The sequence below is a fragment of the Pristiophorus japonicus genome, chromosome 23 (genome assembly GCF_044704955.1).
Source record: "Pristiophorus japonicus isolate sPriJap1 chromosome 23, sPriJap1.hap1, whole genome shotgun sequence".
Taxonomy (NCBI): Eukaryota; Metazoa; Chordata; class Chondrichthyes; family Pristiophoridae; genus Pristiophorus; species Pristiophorus japonicus.
In genome coordinates this window covers 16751650-16763087 of record NC_091999.1, presented here as the reverse complement: position 1 = coordinate 16763087, position 11438 = coordinate 16751650, and the positions used below count along the sequence as shown (strand labels likewise).

Below are 11438 nucleotides of genomic sequence, written 5' to 3'. Positions count from 1 at the left end.
AAGTTAAAATGCAGGCACAGCAAGCAATTAAGAAAACAAATGGTATGTCGGCCTTTATTACAAGAGGAGTTGAGGATAATAGTAAACACAAGAAAAGGAACATAAGAAATAGGAACTGAAGTAGGCCATACCCATCAAGCCTGCTCCGCCATTCAATAACATCATGGCTGAACTGATCAGAGACTCAGCTCCACTTACCCGCCCGCTCTCCATAAACCCTTATCCCCTTATCATTTAAGAAACTATTTCTGTCTTAAATTTAATCAATGTCCCAGCTTCCACAGCTCTCTGAGGCAGCGAGTTCGACAGATTTACAACCCTCTGAGAGAAGAAATTTCTCCTCATCTGTTTTAAATGGGCGGCCCCTTCTTCTAAGATCATGCCCTCTATTTCGAGTCTCCCCCCATCAGTGGAAACATCAGCTCTGCATCCACCTTGTCAAGCCCCCTCATAATCTTATATTTTTTGATAAGATTACCTCTCATTCTTCTTAATTCCAATGAGTCGAGGCCCAAACTACTCAACCTTTCCTCATAAGTCAACCTGCTGATCCCTTATATGAACCTAGTGAACCTTCTCTGAACTGCCTCCAAAGCAATTATATCCTTTTGCAAATATGGAAAACAAAACTGCATGCAGTATTCCAGGAGTGGCCTCGCCAAAACCTTATATAGCTGCAGCAAGACTTCCCCACTTTTATACTCCATCCCCTTTGCAAAAAAGGTCAAGATACCATTGGCCTTCCTGATCACATGCTGTACCTGCATACTATCCTTTTGTGCTTTATGCACAAGTAACCCCAGGGCCTGCTGTACTGCGGCACTTTTCAATCTTTCTCCATTTAAATAATAACTTGTTCCTAGACATCTTACTGCAATTATATAGGACCCTGGTGAGACTACACCTGGAGTATTGTGTACAGTTTTGATTGCTTACCTCAGGAAGGACGTACTTACTATTGAGGATGGCAACGAAGGTTCACCAAACTGATTCCTGGGATGGGGGATTGTCCTGTGAGGAGAGATTGAGTAGACTAAGCCGATATTCTGTACAGGATTAGAAGAATGAGAGGTGATCTCAATTTAAAACATAGAAAATTCTTACAGGGCTTGACAGTGCAGATCAGAGGTGTCAAACATACGGCCCGCGGGCCAGACACGGTCCCGCAAGCCCCTTCCTCCGGCCGCCACGTGTTTTAATTTATATGACCCCTCCCCGCCCCAGTCCCGATCTTTTGATTGCTGACTGGAACACAACCTGAATTTGTCGGCCGTCACGGAACAGGAGGAGGGGGAGGGAGGCACGGGGAAGGTCAGTTGGTGTCCACGGGGAGCAATTCTGGGACAACGAGGGCACTCACACGGACTGTCAATGGGAGATAAGCTTTGAGTGAGGCAGTGAGTTGATAAATACCAAGAGAGAGGGGGAGAAGTGTCTCTGGAAATCCAGGTGATGTAACAGATGATGGGGGTTACTGCAGGGTAGGTAGTGAGGGGGTTGTGTGCCTGCACTTCTCCCCCCTCCTCGGCCCCAGTGAGGCGCTGATTTTGAAATTCTCAGCCTCCTATTCAAACCCCTCGATGGCCCCGCCCCTCCCTATCTCTGTAACCTCCTCCAGCCCCTACACCCCTCCCTATCTCTGTAACCTCCTCCAGCCCCGACTCCCCTCCTTCTCTCTGTAACCTTCTCCAGCCCTACAACCCTCCCTATCTCTGTAACCTCCTCCAGTCCCTACTCCCCTCCCTATCTCTCTAACCTCTTCAAGCCCCTACACCCCTCCCTATCTCTCTCCTCTTCGAGCCCCTGCAGCTCCCCCTATCTCTGTAACCTTGTTAGGGTTAACTTCAAACCACCACTAGGATTCTGTTAGCCTTAAAGTAAATGAAGGTTTTATTAATACAAGCCGGCAGGGGAGCTATCCTTGAAGGAATGCTCGAAGATACTGCCAGAGACATCTTACTTTATACAGTTTCAGATTATAGCATTAAGTAATTACGCAAGTTATAATTAATACATGCTGATTGATTAATACATGATTGATTGGTACAGCGCTTCCTCCAATCTGGCTTCTATATGCCTTAATTGGCAATTCCAAATACATGTTGTTATGATTCTTTTATTTAACTCTTATTTAGTGATACAATTCAAATTCTATGTTATCTGTATCCGTGCCCAGCTCCCTTTGGTCTATGAATTGGAACTTCTGCTCCTCTGTGGAAGGCATTCCACACATCCTTCCCACAGTCAGAAAAACAGGCTGTGGAATCCATTTTAAAAACCTGTTAACTCCATTTTAAAACATCGCAATTGTACTTATTAAATGTAATTACAATTTGTAATCTGCCATTTCATTCCCTCCTGTTGGTCCCTGATTATTTCTAAATAATCAGCTGACCACATATATGTTCTGAGCCATCTGTTGGAAATGGTGATATCAAGTCCATATCCCTGGGATCGCTCGTAGTTCCATCTTTTGCGGAGTCTTTACATACCACCCTTGACCATTTCCCTGGGATATTGGCACGCCACTTATATTTCTTTTTGTACATACAGTGCATAAGCTCGGGGGTCTTGGTTGTTTCCCTAACGCATTACAAAGTCATTCGCATCCCTATCATGCCTACATTACATAATTAATGAGGCTGTTTGCTGTTCGGCTAGAACCATGTGGTTGTATATCTCTCTGATCTTACACATCAGATATAGTTGGATCACGACACATATCCCTAAGTCTACCATTATTGCCACAATTGAATGCCACATCAATTTGAGGACCTCGTAGGCTTTAGGTGACCAGCCCTTAAAAATATCCCACCATGAACAACAATTTCCCTCTCCCTGCCTTATCCTGTCCTGATTCCTATGGCTCCGGTCTCGGTTTTGTTGATCAGTCGATAGCATTGGGACACTCACGACTCAAATCATGTATTTATGCCGTTTTTTTGTTTGATTCACCCTCTTTGGAATTACCAAAGGCTTTCTGCGTTCTTGGTTACGGGTCTTGGCCAATCTCTTCTTTCTGCGTCTCTTGTATCTGCCTGTACAGTCTCCCAGTAGCATCAACACCACTATCAGCTGCACTAGCACTAACACCTGAGATATAATTCTAATCCCTATCTTGTAACTTTGATCGGGTAAGCCTTGCCTATCTTTGCACTTGTTACATAACATCACCAACCAACTCAAGGCTATTACTATCTTTACTGCCACTAGGGTATGGGAAAGGATCCTTATCCAGGGATGTATAATCTCAAGTACCAAGGCGGGTTTTTCAGGTTATCCTTTATTTCACTGTCCAGTTCTTCTGCGTTCTCCTTCAGCTCTTAATATCTTTTAATGTTATTTCTTGAGCTCAGTTAAATCTTCAAGTAACAGGGAAATTGATTGTGCTTGCTCTTCCATGTAAACATCAATATCTTGCTTAATCTCTTCGCTTATATTTCATGTCATTTTCTTCCTGGCATGTCATGCGTGCTCTTCTCGCTGCCACCGACAGTCTTGGAGTAACGTAAGTTCCCAGGCTAGTTACCACAGAATATTCTCCTCGCACTTGATAGTTGTAATGTAGGTTTGGGCAGGGTTTATTCCAATGACGCATCCTTCCGTAGTATTGTCAAACCCGCAGCTATCCTGCTCCCGTCTCCCACTGGATGAGGACCTATAGTTAGGCTTCCTCCTCTCCGGCAAACAGATAAAGATATTCCCCTTATATTTCCATTCTTTTTGATCTCATACTCGTCCATCGCGGATGTACTCTTCCCCTCGTATTATGTTTGTTTCCCCTCACATCCTCCTGTAACCGCATACACCCTTGTCATTCCTTTCAAAAAGGGCCACATTACAGCAAAAGTCTAAAGGGACAAAGTGTGTTAAAAAGACAAGCCTGAAGGCTCTGTGCCTTAATGCGAGGAGTATTCATAATAAGGTGGACAAATTAACTGCACAGGCAGCAATGCATGAATATGATACAATTGGCACCACGGAGACATGGCTGTCCTAAGGCTGTGTCCCCTGGTTCTGGACTTCCCCAACATCGGGAACAAGCTACCCCGCATCTAACCTGTCCCGTCCCGCCAGAATCTTTATGTTTCTATGAAATCCCCTCTCATCCGTCTAAACTCCAATGTATAAAAACCCAGTTGATCCAGTCTCTCCTCACATGACAGTCCAGCCATCCCGGGGATTAGTCTGGTGAACCTTCGCTGCACTCCCTCACCAGCAAGAACGTCCTTCCTCAGATTAGGAGACCAAAACTAAACACAATATTCCAGGTGAGGCCTCACCAAGGCCCTTTACAACTGCAGTAAGAGTCTGTTGAATCTGCATTTTACTGTAACTCTGTGACATTCTGAACTGATAAAGAAATGGAATCGTGAAATGTATCTGTGTCTCTCAGTCTCTGCCTCACTCTCTACCTCTATCTCTTTAGAGATCTGTGCATGAGTTTGCGTGTTTGAGTCTTTGTCTCCCTCACTCTGCCTCGCTCTGACTCACTCTTTCTCTCCCTGTTTCTCTGTTTGTCTCGGTCTATCAATCTGCCCGTGTCTTTCTCACAGTGTCCAGTTCTGTTGCAGTGGGATTCTCTCAGTCTCTCTGTCTGACTGTCTCTCTCTTTCCCATCATTACTGTCTGTCTATGTCTCTGCCTGCCTGTCTCTCTTTGCCTGTCTCTGTTCGATCCTGTCTCTAACCTGTTGAGTATTTCCATTATTTTCTGTTTTTATCTCTGTCTTTCTCTCTCTATCTTCTCTCACTCTATCTCTCTCTCTCTTTGTGGCTTTCTTTGTCCATGTCTTTGTCTTTGTCTCTGGTTTTCCATTACTATTTGCCTCCCTCTCTTTATGGAGCACACACACACACACATCTCTGTGTATGTGTATGTTTGAGTCTTTGTCTCACTCAGTCTGCCTATCCCTCTCAGTCTCACACTTGATCTCTCTCTATTTCTCTAGCTCGCTGGCTGTCTCTCCCTGTTTCTCTGTTTGTGTCTGTCTCTCAATGTGTCTGTCTCTTTCTCATGGTGTCCAGTTCTTTTCACAGCTCGATTCCTGCTGTCTCAAAATCTACACCCGTCAGTACCTCATTAGTATAGTCGTGAGTATCCCCGCCTGTCACACGGGAGGAAGCATTTTCGAAATGTAGAATTGTACTTCTGTTATTCGATATAGATTATTATTAAAAGTTCCAGAGCAACATAGAAGAGTAAAAATACAGCAAGAGGAGATTGGCTCTTCCAGATTTTTAGGAAACAGATACTTTTTCAGGACTCTGCGGCGTTCTGATGCAGAGAGATGGATGATTGAGTTTTGTCTGAGTAACATTTAAAGAGGCAGAAACCCAGTAGTCGTGCCTGGGTGATTAAGGCGATGGACCAAGAAACCCATTGGGGTTTCCCCGCGCAGGTTCGATCCTGCTGACTACCGATTTCAGCATTTTTCATTCCATTTCACAATTTAACCAGATCCCTGCAAAACGGATCCTGAGTTAGGAGGAATAACGTCCCACACCTTTCAACACTGACATTTTTTTCTCATGTTCATTAATTTGCAATATTCACGATACATACGGATAGAAAAACGCAAAAATCAGCCAAATTAGCGAAAGTGATTCAGCCTATCTATCCCTCTTTATGTCTCAGGCACTCTGTGTATGTCCGTTGGTGCGTGTATATTTTTGGTTATGTGTGTGTGTGTGTGTCTCTGTGTCTGTCTATCTGTATGTATGTCACTGTGTATGTGCAACTGTCTTTGGATATCATCACCATGAATTTGGTATGTACTGGAACTTTTTAAAAAGACTTGGGGAAAATAATACAGTTGTGAGATTTGATATCGGCTTTGCTTCAGCGGCAGCATTTTCGACTTCAAGTCCCACTCCTGAGACTTGAGCGTATAATCTTGGCTGACACTCAAGTGCAGTACTTTCGGAATTTTACATTGTTGAAGCTGTTGACTTTTGGATGAAATGTTAAATTGAAGCTCCGTCTGCTCTCTCCGGTGAATGTGAAAGTTCCCACAGCATTATTAGATAAAGAATAGTGAGTTGCCCCGTGTCACTTTTATATAAATATTCTGAAATGCTCACTGAAAACCTGTGTGTATGCGTGTGTCTGTGGGGGTGGAGCTCAAGCCCAGCTTCTTACAGAGACAGAATGTTAAGGTTCACAAGTCCACAATGGCCGAGTGTATAAGTCATTGCATTTAGGATCTAATGGGTTTATACCGCGTGGGTTCGAACCCCACTTCTGGTAACTCTTGAATTTAACACCGATTTTCTCCCATCCTACTCAGTGTTACCTGAATGTCTTCTGTTGAATCTGTAACTCTGTCACACTCTCAACTGACAAAGAAATGGGATTGTGAAATCTATCTGTGCCTCCTACTCTCTGTCTTCAGAGAGCCCTGTATGTGTTTGAGTCTCTGTCACTCACTGACTCACTCTGTCTAAGGAACGACAAGCTGAATTCAGGGAGCTCGGAGTTAAATTAAAAAGCAGGACCTCAAAGGTCGCAAACTCAGGATTGCTACTAGTGCCACCTCCTAGTAGGAGCAGGAATCGCAGGATAGCTCAGATGAATGTGTGGCTTGAAATGTGGTGCAGATGGGAGAGCTTCAAGTTCCTCGGACTTTGGAACGAGTTCTGGCGGAGGTGGGACCAGAACTAAACCGGAAGGTCTGCACCTGGGCAGGACCAGAACCAATGTCCAACGGGGAGTGTTTGCTCGTGTTATTAGGGAGGGTTTAAAGTTATATGGCAGGGCGACGGGAGACAGAGGGAAGCAGAATGGGCGCAGAACGAAAGATTAAAAGTAAAGGTGGAGGGCAGAGAATCCCACCGCAAAAATCAAATAAGGCCACTTTACAGTAAAATTCCAAAGGGTCAGAATATATTAAAATAACAAGCATGAAGGCTCTGTGCCTCGTTGCGAGAAGTATTCGTAAAAAGGCGGATGAATTAACTGCACAAGCAGCAATTACTGTATATGATATAATTAGCTCCAGGGTGACCAAGGCTGGGAATTCAACATTCAGGAAGCACAGACAGAAATGAAAAGGTGTTGGGGTAGCATTGTTGGTTAAAGAGGAAATTAAGGCAATAGTTAGGAACGACATTAGCTTGGATGATGTGGAACATGTATGGGTGGAGCTGCGGAATACCAGTGGGAAGAAAACGCGAGAGGAGTTGTGTACAGATCAGCAAACAGTAGTAGTGCGGTTGGGGACAGCATCAAACAAGAAATTAAGGATGCGTGCCATAAAGATACAGCAGTTATCAAGGGCGACCTTACTCTACATGTAGATTGGGCTAACCAAACAGGAAGCAATACGGTGGAGGAGGATTTCCTCGAGCGTATTTGGGATGGTTTTCTCGACCAATATATCGAGGGACCATCTGGAGGGATGGCCATCCTAGACTGGGTGGTGTGTAATGAGAAAGGACAAATTAGCAATCTTGTTGTGCGAGGCCCCTTGGGAAGTGTGACCATAATAAGGTAGAATTCTTTATTAAGGTGGCGAGTGACACAGTTAATTCAGAGACATGGGTCCTGAACTTAAGGAAATGAAACTTCGATGGTATGAGATGTGAATTGGCTAGAATAGACTGGCGAATGATACTTAAATGGTTGACGGTGAATAGGCCATGGCAAACATTTAAAGATCACATAGACGAACTTCAACAATTGTATTTCCCTGTCTGGAGTAAAAATAAAACGGGGAAGGTGGCTCAACCGTAGCTAACAAGCGAAATTAATGATAGTGTTAAATGCAAGGAAGAGGCATATAAATTGGCGAGAAAAAGCCACAACCTGAGGACTGTGAGACATTTAGAATTCAGCAGAGAAGGACAAAGTGTTTAATTAGGAGGGGGAAATTAGATTTTAAGAGGAAGCTTGTTGGAAACATAAAAAAGTTCTATAGATATGTGAAGACAAAAAGATTAGAGAAGACAAACGTAGGTCCCTTGCAGTCAGATTCAGGTGAATTTATAATGGGGAACAAAGAAATGGTAGACCAGTTGAACAATTACTTTGGTTCTGTCTTCACGAAGGAAGACACGCATAACCTTCCAGAAATGCTAGGGCACCGAGGATCTAGCGAGAAGGAGGAACTGAAGGAAATCCTTATTCGTCAGGTAATTGTGTGAGGGAAATTGATGGGATTGAAGACCGATAAATCCCCGGGGCCTGATAGTCTGCATTGGAAAGTACTTAAGGAAGTGGCCCTAGAAATAGCGGATTGATTGGTGATCATTTGCCAACAGTCCATCGACTCTAGATCAGTTCGTATGGGCTGGAGAGTAGCTAATGTAACACCACACTTTAAAAAAGGAGGGAGATAGAAAACGGATAATTATAGACCGGTTAGCCTGACATCAGTAGTGGGGAAAATGGAAAATCAATTATTAAATATGAAATAGCAGCGCATTTGGAAAGCAATGACAGGATCGGTCCAAGCTGCATGAATTTATAAAAGGGAAATCAAGCTTGACAAATCTTCTGGAATTTATTGAGGATGTAACTACTTTAGTGGACAAGGGGAACCGGAGATTGTGGTGTATTTACTTTCAAAAGGCTTTCAACAAGGTCCCACACACGTATTGGTGTGGAAAATTAAAGCACATGGTATTGGGGGTAATGTACTGACGTGGATAGAGAACTCGTTGGCAGACAGGAAGCAATGAGTCGGGATAAACGGGTCCTTTTCAGAAAAGCAGGCAGTGACTAGTGGGGTGCCACAGGGCTCAGTGCTGGGACCCCAGCTATTTACAATATACATTAATGATGTAGATGAAGGAATTGAGTGTAATATCTTCTTGTTTGCAGATGAGACTAACAGGGCGGCGGTGTGAGCTGTGAGGAGGACGCTAAGAGGCTGCAGGGTGAATTGGACAGGTTAGGTGAGTGGGCAAATGCATGGCAGATGCAGTATAATGTGGATAAATGTGAGGTTATCCACTTTGGTGGCAAAAACACGAAGGCAGAATATTATCCGTATGGCGGCAGATTAGGAAAAGGGGAGGTGCAATGCGAGCTGCGTGTCATGGTACATCAGTCATTGAAAGATGGCATGCAGTTACAGCAGGCGGTGAAGAAGGCAAACGGTATGTTGGCCTTTATAGCTAGGGGTTTTGGGTATAGGAGTACGGAGGTCTTAATGCAGTTGTACAGGGCCTTTGTGAGACCTCACCTGGAATATTGTGTTCAGTTTTGGTCTCGTAATCTGAGGAAGGACTTTCTTGCTATTGAGGGAGTGCAGCAAAGGTTCACCAGACTAATTCCCGGGATGACAGGACTGACATATGAGGAGAGACTGGATCGACTGGGCTTGTAGTCACTGGAGTTTAAAAGCATGAGAGGGGATCTCATAGAAACATAAAACATTCTGACGGGACTTGACAGGTTAGATGCAGCAAGAACGTTCCCGATGTTGGGGAAGTCCAGAATTAGGGGACACAGTCTAAGATAAGGGGCAGGCCATTTAGGACCGAGATGAGGAGAAACTTCTTCACTCAGAGAGTTGTTAACCTGTTGTATTCCCTATCGCTGACAGTTGCTGATGCCAGTTCATTGGCTATATTCAAAAGGAATTATATATGGCAATTAAGGCTAAAGGCATTAAGAGGTATGGAGAGAAAGCAGGAAAGGGGTACTGAGCTTTAATGATCAGCATGAACTTATTGAATGGTGGTGCAGACTCGAAAGCCCGAATGGCCTATGACTGCACCAATTTTCTTTGTTTCTCTGTTTGTCCCTGTCTCTCAATCTGTCTCTTACTTTCTCACGGTGTCAAAGTTCTGCTCCAATGGGATTCTCTCAGTCTCCCTCTCTATTTCGCTCTCTCTTTCCCATCATCCCTCTCTGTCTGACTGTCTCTCTCTTTCCCATCGTCTCTCTCTATCTGTCTATATTTCTGCCTGCCTGTCTTTCTTTGCCCTGTCTCTAACCTGCTGAGTACTTCCATCATTTTCTCTTTTAGTCTCTTTCTCTCTTTCTCGATCTGTCTCTCTCCTTGTCACTGTCTTTATCATTGACTTTCTCTCACTCTTTCCCTCTCTCTCTTAACAGATCACACACACATATCTCTGTATATGTATGTGTTTGATTATTTTTCTCACTCAATCTGCCTCTCCTTCTCAGTCTCACACTTTCTGTCTCTCGTTGTCTCTATCTCGCTGTCTGTCTCTCCCTGTTTGTCGGTTTGTCTCTGTCTCTCAATGCGTCTGTCGACTTCTCATGGTGTCCAGTTCTGTTCACAGCTCGATTCCTGCTCTCACAGAGCTGGTACCCGTCAGTTTCTCGTTAGTATAGTGGTGAGTATCCCCGCCTGTCACGCGGGAGACCGGGGTTCAATTCCCCGACGGGGAGGCAGTTGTTTCAAAATGTAGAATTTTACTTCTGTTTCTTGGTAGAGAAAGATATTAAAAAGTTCCAGAGCAATATAGAACTGTAAAAATACAGGTGGAGGAGATTGCCTCTTCCAGATATTGAGCGAACGGAGACTTTTTCAGGATTCTTTGGCCGCCTGCTGCACAGAGATGGATGACTGAGCTTTTTCTGAGTAACGTTTAAAAAGGCAGCCACACAGTAGTTGTGGCCGAGTGGTTAAGGCGATGGTCTAGAAATCCATTCGGTTTTTCCCGAGCAGGTTCGAATCTTGCTGACTCCGATTCTCAGCATATTGTATTCCATTTCACAATTTAACCAGTTCTCTGCCAAACTGATCCTGAGATAGATGGAATAACGTCCCACACCTTTCAACACTGACATTTTTTCTCATTTTTATTAATCTGCAATATTCACGATACATCCCTTTAAAAAATCGAAAAAATCAGTCAAAGTTGCGACAGTGATTCAGCCTGTCTATCCCTCGAGATGACGAAGGCATCTGTGCATTCCCGTTGGTGCGTGTAAATTTTTGGTTATGTGTGTGTGTGTCTCTGTGTCTGTCGATCTCTATATATGTCTCTGTGTATGAGCAACTGTCTGTGGAAATCATCACCATGAATTTGATATGTCCTGGAACTTATAAAAAAGACTTGGGGAAAATAATATGGTTGTGAACTTTTTTATCGGCTTTGATTCAGTGGCAGCATTCTCGACTGAATCAGGAGTTTGTGTGTTCAAAGTCGCACTCCTGAGAATTGAGCATATCATCTTGGCTAACACTCAAGTGCAGCACTTGGGGAATTTTACAATGTTGAAGCTGTTGACTTTCGGATGAAATGTTAAATTGAAGCTCCGTCTGCACCCTCGGGTGGATATGAAAGGTCCCAGAGCATTACTCGAAAAAGAATAGGAGAGTTGCTAAAATTCTGCTAAAATTGCTAAAAATGTTCGTAATTACTCACTGAAAGCCAAAGTGCATGTGTTTGTCTGTGGGGTTAGGGTTGAAGCCCAGATTCTCACAGAGACCGAATCCAGAGTCTGGAGGGATCAGT

General features: G+C 43.9%; 1 non-coding gene across 1 annotated transcript; it reads left to right on the top strand.

The window, feature by feature from the left end:
- Positions 1-10293: 10293 nt before the first annotated feature.
- Positions 10294-10365, top strand: trnad-guc (transfer RNA aspartic acid (anticodon GUC)). The gene has a single exon. It is a non-coding gene; the product is annotated as a tRNA-Asp (tRNA).
- Positions 10366-11438: the final 1073 nt, after the last annotated feature.